Here is an 11,056-nt window from a genome sequence, read left to right as displayed (position 1 = left end):
CACCTTTCTTCAACCAACGATAACACAAAACGAAAAGTAATTTAGTTAGAAAGTATCGTGCAGTTATAAAACATGGAAGTGACATGCACACAAACACTGTGTATAGAGATGGTTAGCTCTAGAGATGTTTAAAGCATGGTTCTTGTGCATGAGCGCAAACAAGCTATGCAAGCTAGTGCATATCGTTTCAAGTGCACACGTAGCAACGCTCGTGAAGGTGACCAGATATGCTTCACTACCCTGCCCCTGCCTCCGTATGTTAGAAAACAGAAGCGAGATAGCAGTTGAGGAGGACAGTGATAACAGATCATTACTGCACAGAGGTTTTCGAAATACGCACTTCATTACTTGTGCGTGCGAATTCTTGCAGTGAAAATTTAAGAAGCGCGCACAAGCGGTTGCTGGCAAAAGGAAACTTTTTAAAAATCCGCTTGACAGTTATTGGTGGTGAGGAAAGCAGTGCGCCCTTTCGCTCTGTAAGTCTAAAGCTTGATTTCAAAGCGAGAGTACTCTAGCCTCTTTTTGCTCTTTTATATACTCCCCCGCCCCCCCCCCCTCCCGTTACTGTCCGCAGCCATTAATCACAGGAGAGCAATACAAATGCACCCCCTGTGTTCCCCCGCCACCAGAAAATGAGAAGAAAAGGGAGTCTCAGCTCAATTGGCGTATCAGCGAATTCGCTTCGGCAGAAGATGAAATAAAATGAAGGAAGAGAAAAAAAAACATAAGCAAGAAAGGACAAAAGAATAGAGAGCAGGCTTGAGGGGAAATCCGAAACTTTTCTGCAGAGCCGTAACAGACCCGATAGCGAAGGAACGCAGAGGGCGAGAGATGGCGTTTATGCTTGGCTGGGCACGTTTCCTGAGTGTCCTGTATACCGCTTGCTGGCGCCGGCTCTCCTACCGCGTTTTCTGTTCTGGGGAAAGCGAGCGCTGGCAACTTCCCGTCCGGCGCACACAATGAGAGAGAGGAAAAAACGCAAGATATGAAGCAAAGATGGCGGAAATTTTTGATGCTGCTGCTTCCTGTAAAGACCTCACCGTTGTCGTGGTGCCGACGCTTGCCGACATGTTTATACCCCGGGCTATACTGAGGTTATTGTGTATATATTGTTACCCGCATCTCCCTGAAATGTTACGGGGAGGTCTCTACAAAGAGTTGTGCAGCACTGGTAACTCAATCACCTTAAGCTTGAAGAACACTCATGCACGCCCCTCTCAGCGTCGTCGTTGGTTGGCTGGCCTCAAATAAAGATGGCTGGTTGGTTGGTTTATTGGCTTCAAATAAAATGGCACATACTCACTACGGGGGAGTGGCCGAGACACAGGCGGTGAACTGATGGAAAGAGGAGCATTTATAGAGGAGGAAAAGGAGTAGTAATAGGATATTGCTTGACAGATTGGACGACGCAACGACAAGAGACCTGTTAGCTGGGAGATTGAAGACGGGACGATGGGTTTATGTGCAAATTCGAATGAAATGGATGTAATGGTTCAACTTTGCACTGACTGAAAGAGAAAAAATAATGCGAAGGCAAGATAACCGCTGGTCCTTAAGGGTAGCGGAGTGGATTCCAAGAGAAGGGAAGCGTAGCAGGGGGTGGCAGAAAGTTAGGTGGGTGGATGAGATTAAGAAATTTACGGGTGTACGGTGGCCGCAACTGGCGAAAGACAGCGTTAATTGTAGAGACATGGAAGAGGCCTTTTTCCTGCAGTGGGCGCACTCAGGCTTATGATGATGATGATTAATACAATAAATTTTGGAGAAATCAGAACAATAAAAATAGACAGAAAAAAATACGAATAAAATTAGCATGGGAGTCGCTTTGGTTATAGAGGAAAATTTTGTATAGCACAGCGAGCACTCCTGTTGCTTCGTACAAGAGAAGAGGCGCCAAAGAAAAGAACAACCGCAGTGTACACAGGCAGACCCAGGTGGTGAAACGGAATTTCTCATAGCCACCTCCTCAAAGAAGAGAAGCGGTGGCAGAACAGCAGGTAGTGATCCACTGGCTCAGGTTCGGCAAAAACTGGGCACAGTGGAGAAACCGTCAGACCAAATCTGTGAAGGTAGAAATTTAGCAGAGGAACCCGGCATCGCAAACGCGTAAAAGAGACCTCCAGTCTGCACGAGCGCCAGTCTTTGCTACTCCAAGGATGCAGACGATGCTGATATTCGGGGGATGACGTAAGCGCCGTGGCTGAAAATTCCAAATTAAAGATGGCGTCGTCTTCAAGAGCACCGATAATCACTTGGTCGTCGACTGGTAATAATATATTTAGTGTGAAATCGACGTACACATCATGGCGAAGTACAAAGGTGCTAAAATTCACACACGTTAAGAACATGCACACAAAAACGCGGAAAGGAGAGAACACTTCAAAAATATTAAACTACAGTTTTAGTCTCCTCATTCCTTGATGAGGCGTCTCTGAGAAAAGCAGAACCCGAGGCACAGCAAAAAGACAAAGGCGTGGTGCAGTTGTCCAGAAAAAGCTTTTCTTTCTTTTCAAGCAAAACGAAACAGTGCCTTAGGTATCATACAACCAAGGCAAATGTTCTCGGTAGCCATATATACGAATGAAGGCGAATAGACCATAATGCCTAGTTATTTGTCCTGTACGGGCGCACATTTGGCAAGTTCACATCGAGCCGAGCTGTATTTTGTGGTGGATACAAGCTTTTGCGAAACAGCGTGAGAGAAAATGTTTTTGAGGAAAGTTAAGAATTCAGTAACTGTCTCAGCTCTCGGTGGACCGCTTAATGGCACCGTGAGCAAAGACAAAAAAAGAGACAAGCGTTTGTGTCCCCTTCTGTGTAGCAGGTTGTTGCTTAGCTGTAAACGAGGACGTCTTTTTTGAAATGAAATATGCGGGTTTCCGTAAAAATTAGAACTGAACGCCAGAAATGCTATGCAGCTTTAAACATACAACTTCCAACGTCCGCGGATCTCTGAGATTTACTCTCATAATAGGTGTTTCGTTCAACCACTAATATTATGGGTGAAAATTGGCTGCGCAGCGCTTCCAGCCAACCAGCTCGCTCTGAAAGAATGCATTCTGCACAGTTCTCATCTTTCGTTAGCCACTAACTAGTTATCTTTGAAGCGCCGTCTTTCTCCTCGCAGCGTACGAAAGTCCTGACACAGAAATAAACTTCTTGGTCGGAAAGCAAGTGGATCCCCAACGGAACGTCACGAGCAGGCGCCGAAGGTTACGACTGACTAATTTTCAATACCGCCTTGCTGTATACGCGTGTTCGTGAGGTTTTTGTGAGACGCATTGATCCGTCTTAACCTTCACTTTGCTCGATGCAAGTTAAACAACACTGTTAAGATTATAACGCTTTAATTCATTAATCGCAAAGCGTTCTTTGAGACGTTGCAGCAAGAACCTTATTGCAGAGGGCTATATTTACGCTTCGGGCGCTATTGCTCATTTAACATAATATTACATGCGAAATGAACAAATGTTTATTCAATGACTGATTGAACGAACATGTATTTGTTCAATCAGTCGTTTCAAGGTATTCCACAATGACTTTCGTTTTGTGCTGGTGTCTAAACAGGACTTTTTTTGGTTTTCGATGCAAACTAAACATTTTAAGGGAGATCAAAAGATCGCGAGAAAAACTTCTTGTTGAAACAATTTTAAGCAATTCTGAGGCGATCGACAAGCATAATGACGACGACGGGAGGGGTTAGTAAACCCGTGCCATAGAAATTCTGCGGTGCTCAACAATGCCACTTCTTCACTTGTATGCGAGTAAGAATAACGTTCTAAGTTTCAGAAAGCAATATTTTCTCTTTATATACGCTTGATTGAGTCTGGGGAAACTGCCTTTGGCTGCCCACGAAAGTCCTCTCGACGAGGTTTTCGCCCACGCTATCAATGCTCCATAAACAACCAGCACAAGATAACTTTCATCAAACGCGCTGCTACCCAGGTATTATTTGCAACACAAATACGGCCACACAATCACTCACGAAGCCGCCTATAATCGTGTTCTCATGTTACTCTTGATGCCGATTCCCACGACGAGGCCGCTGTCTAGAACGAGAGCTCCAATGCTGCCTTCTCACTGCAATCCGGGACAGTGCAGTCTGCAGGAAGAGGTGGCGAATTACCATAAGGTCAGGAAGGGGCACTGGCGCCACTACGACCGTCGTCATTGGTGTAAGAATCTCTCAGAGCTAGAAACAGGTGATGTGTGGGTGATTGATCTCCGTATCAAAGGTACAGTGCTCGGAGCAGCACCACAGCCGAGTCCATACCGGGTTCAAACAGAAAGTACGCCATGAGGAGCTCAGCGAAACTAATCCTTGTTTTTCGATTTTTAGCGCTGATAACCGGTGGACAATGCAGCGGCAGAACCTTAATACCACAGTGAGCTGACAAAGACCGCTATCTGTATCGGCATAGTGCAGCACAGATACGTGGCGTCACGTGACGTCATGTGACACGGTGTGTGTGTGCCTGGCTCTCTGCTAACCATCAGCCTCTTCTCGCCTCGTATTCGTACTCTCGTATTTCCCTCTTCTGCAAATCATCCGAAACAGCAACCGACACCATTCATTTTGTAGTGCACACCTTCCGACACCACTGCAAGAGGCTGATGACCGCACGCTGCCTGCCTTCCTCGCCTCGCATTTATTTCCCTCTCGGAAAAGCGGGCCAGCATGGGAAGCATAGGAGCGCGTCGAAGTTTCCCATACTCTCAACCGGGAATCGACAGATATGCTGCGTCGGCGCTACCTTCCCTCCCATATAATCCGTCACGCCAGCGTCGGTTTAAACTCCAGGGATCCCAGTCGTGGAGAAAATTGTTGCGAGTGCAAACAAGCAAACTGCAGAGGCGACGGGGAAAACCGATAATACTGCGGGGGGTTCGTTGGCGCCGACCCGCTTTTTATCCGGAATCAGCGCAACGTCGTGGAAAACCAAGCTGGCGGTATCAATGCGATTTTAAATTTTCTGCTCTATTTTTGCCTCCATCGACGATGGGCTTTTGTGAGAGTCAGGCTGCAAAGTTTCCAAAGTCTGTTGTGTACTGCAGTGCGCACTTTCCATCTTCCTCTACCTTTGCGATCCCCGGCTATCTATTTCCTTCTCTCTTTTGGGAACGGGTATTACGAAAATTGAAAGAATAAAATAAATCGTATAGACGCCGGCATCGTATAAACTTCGCTGTGCGTTGCGCCCTTGAAATCTTGTACAAAAACTGCACCATTCGCATTTTTTGAAGCGAAAAGCTTCATTACGAGGGTCGGAGCGGAGCTTCGCGTGAGCCTGTACACAGATTTTCCAGTTCTGCGCATGCGCGAAACTGAGTGACGTCACACGCGGCGCAGGTGGCCGCAGCCGTCACCGCCGACTCGTCACTACTTAAAAAGAAACTGCGTCGAAGCTGGGAATCGAATCAGGGCCTTCGGCATTTGAAGCGGAGACGCTACCACTCCGCCACGAAGGCTCAAGGTTTGGGCATGAATAAAGGCGCATCTAGTGAATGCATGGGTTTCATAAATCAAATAACAGGAATGAAAAAGTAAAAATAAGAAAAAACAAATAAAACAAGTAAAGAAAAATTAAAGAACAGTAAAAATAAGAAAACAAACCAAAAGAAAAATAAAATAAAGAGATAAATTGTGAAAAATAAAAACAAAAATAAGGAAAGAAACAAAACTAAATATTGAATGGAAAAAAGAGAATATGAAAAATAAAAATAAAAAGAATAAAAATAAGACAACAACCAGGAATAAAGCAGAAAATGAAAAATTATGAAAAATTATGAAAAATTATGAAAAATAAAAAAAAAAACAGTACGTCAGGAAATGCCTTCGCCTTGCAGCACTTTAGAGAGCCAAAGTGTCTCCTGAATTTTCACCGCGCCGATTCTCCTCCGCCTCTGCACAGGCAGTGTGTGGACGGCCGAACGCCTCCACCGTTATCGTCGTGCTCCCAGGGCATTGTGCGCGAACTGAGACAGCCATGACGTTAAACCAATCACAACTGCAGCTTTTCGCTTGTATATCCAGGCTTAACCAGAGTTAAGCCACAGCCAATTTTTTTTTCGTAAAAGTTTGCAACAGGAAGGAAAAGCTCTCAAAATTGGGAATTTTTTATGTTGACAAAGTTACGATAATTGCCGAAAAAATGAAAACAGAACACGTAAATAGATATCAAAATTGTGATACCAATGAATCACAGTGCGACCGTAAATGTCTTCGAAAAAACGAAGCTTGTTTTTTCAGGTTGTTGAAACAGATTACTTAAATTATACATGCTTCTTCTCCAAGTAAAATTATAATCGATCTCAAAACAAAAGAAAAAAAACAAAGAGGAGCCATTAGAGACATAGCAAGGGAAGTAGTCAGTCTGTGGTGTACGGAGACAAATATTAGCATGATTGTGCAAAACTTGAGCACCGTCTTACTAAATCGGCATTCGTAAACTACCATTTTTTAAGTAAATGACAGACGTGCACAAATTCAGGAATCGATGAGCTGCGTTTAGCGAGGCTGAAAACGAACGTCTCTCGCTCTTCCGAAGACTGCATCGCCGCAGTTGCTGACCATTCAAAATGTTAAGCCCAGGAATTCTGGTCTAGCCCTCCTAGTTTGTGCGCCTGCCACCACGTGGTGCATGACCTTAAGTATTCACAAATCGCCGCCGGAATTTTGAATGTTTAGCACACATCGTTGATTTCGTACGCCGTCAAAACTGTTCAGGGCGAGCGCAGGAAGCATTTTATAATTCAAGAATATGCAGCACATAGGAAGAGTAATTGATCAGTATCAGCATCTTCGCACATCGTTTTTTCTCAATAGCAAATAAAATTTCCTTATTCAGTTAAGCGACGTTCGCTATTGACGCCGAGAGATGGCGCCAGTGGCTGACGCCCATACATCGGAGATGAAGCAGAGCTGAGGATTGTCGGAGAGCGACTCCCAATCCTCACGGAGTGCAAGAATCCTGGTGTGAGACTCAGCTCGAATGGACCACTATACAGCCTGTAGCAAGCATCAGGGTGAAAGGGAGACTCTCTAGGAGTGTCGATACTTCGTCGCTTATGTCTGAGGGGCTCTTCGTCGTGCAGGACCTTTGGCAGCTCATCCACGTATTTGTCCTGACTCTGCAAATTCAGTGGTCTGCCTCCCGGAGACAACTTGCCACTGGTTGGGGCGTTGACAGCGTGAGGTTGGACGTAAAGCGCTTGGCTGCCATACGTAAGACTCAGCTCGTCCACTGGAAAAGTTGCTTTGCCTGCAAGCTTCTCGAAAGCTAATGTATTTTGGTGCGACGTAGCGAAAATTTGTAGAGCCACAGCGCCGAGGTTAACCACGCTTTCGAAATCGTAGAAACTGATATAGTTATTACTTACGGTGGGATACACGTTGCTCAATAATTAAGCAGCCTAAGACAAATAGTTAAAAAGTTTACTATTCAATACTAGTTAACCATCCGGCTAGTTAGCAAGCGTTAGCTGTTTTCTTATGCACTTCATCACTGGCGCTGATCTAACTCAAAAACCCTATTTTTAAAAATTGTGTAAATTCATGGGTGAAACACCCTGTATAGGCTGCGCGGCGGAGAAGCTCGCCGTTATTATGCGGTGCGCACGACAAAGAAGACGCCTCAGTCACGATTAAAAAGATGTCCGACGGCCCACCTGATAGTGCGGTGTGTGACGACATCAGCCCCCTTTACGCAGGCGGCAAAATTTAGACTGGCCGCATGACGAACTGCAGTGCACAAGCCGTAGGAACTATATCGTCTGTGTCTGCCATTCTTTTAGAGTAGTTTTCTTTTATCCTTTATTTTTTTCTTTCAGTCCGGACAGCCTCTGCATGTACACCCTTTGCTAAAGGACTCGCTCGTATATCATAATATCAAACATCTTCATAAAAAAAAATATTGGGAAAAGCGTTGGTGGCGAAGAGAACTTGGACGAAGCCAATATTTTGCTCAAAACTGACCATCAAGAACGAGAACAGTAGAGCTAATCTACACCACGGCGAAAGGACGACGCGATTAATCTTTCTCGTAAAGGCGTATCCAGCAATATGTATCAAAAACACACTTTTTGGATTGTAGCCATCCATGTAGCCACCCGTGTAGCCACACTTTTTGGTTTGTAGCCACCCATCTCAACTTGTATTTTGACATGCTAGCTGAAAGCAGCTCATGATCCAATAACGTTGTCACGACAAGGTATCCCGTTTCGCGAATATAATTTTGTCAGCGATTTATAACATAGAGTGAACAGCATGTTTAGGCTTTGTGTTCCTCTGTCCATCTTTTATTGGTGATTCTCAATTTAGTTCTTACCTTTTGGCTATGTTCGGTGAGCGTATGGGTGCGCATGAGTAAATCAAGTTGTTTATCATTGTACGCATCTTTCGTAATTTTTCCCCTCAGCACGAAGACACATTATAGTTTTAATGTGGTAAGGTAATTTCAAAGTACCACAGGCATAGGATGGTGCAAAAATCAGTGTAGGCTATGGAAACAAATTACAAACCGAGGAAGGATGCAGGGACACAAACACAAAACAGGGGGAACTGCGTTTAAAATTAAATACCTCCATCCATTCTATTCTCTCGAAGGATTCAGCGCCTGAAGAGGCGCTCTTACCATCCTAAGTATGGGTTGTAGATTACGTGTCGGTCAAAAGCTGTTTTTGAGTCAGCTTTCTTCTTCATACTCCAAGCCGCCTTCCGCACTCTGTTAATTAGACCCTTCACAAATTCGTTCTTTTTGCAGTAATCCTACCGGTTTTAAGAAATACAAAACCCTAGCAGCACGGCACAGCGGACCTCCGTAAAGCTCTTTCTTCAAAATCTGACCGATTATAAAAATGTATATACTCATTTTTAATTAAACTCACGCTTTCCTTTAGCGCACGGTGGGACGCTGAAATTAAAATGCGCACTGAAGCAAGCGAAGACATAAAGGGGGGAGAGGGAGGGGCGGGGGGGGGGGGGGGGGGCAGGGTTTCTTTATTGATACGTTGGCGAATGAAAAAACAGTACAAACGACCGCAGTTGGAATAGTCGGAAAGGAATGACACCCAAAACAACAACTCCGTGCACAACGAAGAGAACAGGATGACGCACTCGTTTCGTTGGTTTAAATTTCCTGTCGTGCTCAGCAATAAGGAGAAGAACCTTGTGTTGAGACGGAGGCAGAAAGGAACACCACCAGAAAGCGGAAGAGTGAAGTCTCTTTCTACGGATTAATTCACTCTCCTCTGTTCTTCGTCACCTCTTGCGCAATATTTCCTTGTTGGACATCCTCCTTTTTGCCTTCTCTTTTTAACTCAAGCATTAACTTAGACGCAAAACTAGTACCCACCTTTGTAAGAATACTGGTTTCAAATGCTAAATATAATATGGAATCTGCTATAATTGTAACAGTGGATTCACAAGTACGGTAGACAACAAAACAACTCATTTCTATCTCAGAACAGATATTACATCGAGTACAGAGAGAACTAATAAAATTAATCAGCGGCCGCTCGGAAAAAGAATCCGCAAATTTAATGCTGTTAAAGAATCATCGTCATGCAGCAAGCATAAGGGTGACGACGTATAGAGTGTCATATTATTGTGAACATGCATAAAATTGAATTTATCTTGTGTATATGCTTTGGTACACAAAGTATCATATAATTCGACAGAATTACTAGGCACAAATCCACTACAGCATGTGCTGCTGGGGACAAAAGCCTCAGGGCGGCGTCATCGGGAACCGAAGCTGATAGCTCTCTAATTAGCCGCTGGCTGGCGACCACACTGGTTGAGGTGAAAGTCGGACTCGTGTGCTGTGATATGTGCTAGTGATAGCAAGTGATCGCTAAAAAACATGGCAGCTGTTAGCCAAAATTTCTTGTCGCGCGTTCTGGAGAATTTAGTCCCTCATAGTACGTACCACGACGAGAATTAAGCATGGCCGGCTTCATAGAGAGCATACTGCTAAAACTCGAGTGTACCACTCGCACTCTGGAGCTCTCAAGGTTATTGCAATGTTCGAAAAAACAAAAAATGCGCACTCAAGTCTCCCCCGGAAAATGTACCAAACAGAAGCAAATAGGAAGACGTAGTCAAAACCTTTAATAAGTTGCACACCCTTAATGCCGAGCTATTTTAACAGAGTGTTTATCAAGCGCGGTAAAGCGGACGAATTCGAACAAGTATGGCTTTCGTACATCTACCCCAGGTACATATTTACCGGCCTTTAAAATTCGTTGCCATCCAAACGCACTTTCATTTTATCCTTTCGCGTAGCTCTTCGTAAAACACCCCAGTCGCTTCAGCATCAATGCAGTCTATATAACCTACAGCTGCTAACCCCATAAGCCAACCGAAGTTTAGTTTAGCAGTTCTCCTCTGTTAGCACTGTCTTACCTACCCGGTCCATAGAGCTCGTAACAAGCCTTTAATTATCTGATTAAGTAGTTATTTAGAGACAAAAGAGGATAAGGCCTGACACCCATTCTCAAACACAATATCATTTAGTTGATTAGTTTTAGTATAGGGCACTGCGGATATTTTAAGCTTTCGAATAGCCAAACGAATATACTTACATTCGATTTGATGAAAGAATCAAATAGTTTACGATCATTATTTACTACCTATTCGACGTTGTTCTCAACTTTTTAATGAACAGCTAATACTTAGCATCACTCTGTTTACGTTTAACTAGGGATGTGCGAATAGCGCTTCATCAAAACCGAATCGAGTACGAACAGCACAGCTGTCCGTCTGGGTCGAATGTGAATACTGTAGGAAAAAACCGAACAGGATGAGAACCGAACAAAGAGACAGCCTAATCGAACAGGAATTGAGTATTCCTAAGAATACTCGCTGTTTGTGGCTTGCGAGCGGAAACAGAAAGAAGCGCTAGTGGCAGTGCAGCGATACGGCTGTACGGCTCGAGGAGATATATCTGTAGCTGTCAAAAGACGCAGCTTTGATCTTCTATTGGGAGGCGCAGCATGGAGTCAGGATGCTAAATAATCGTCATGTCATACTGCGACAATAATTAAATTTTGCATC

The sequence above is a fragment of the Amblyomma mixtum genome, chromosome 2 (genome assembly GCF_055824585.1).
Source record: "Amblyomma mixtum isolate Tamu chromosome 2, ASM5582458v1, whole genome shotgun sequence".
NCBI lineage: Eukaryota > Metazoa > Arthropoda > Arachnida > Ixodida > Ixodidae > Amblyomma > Amblyomma mixtum.
This window is presented reverse-complemented; position numbering follows the sequence as displayed.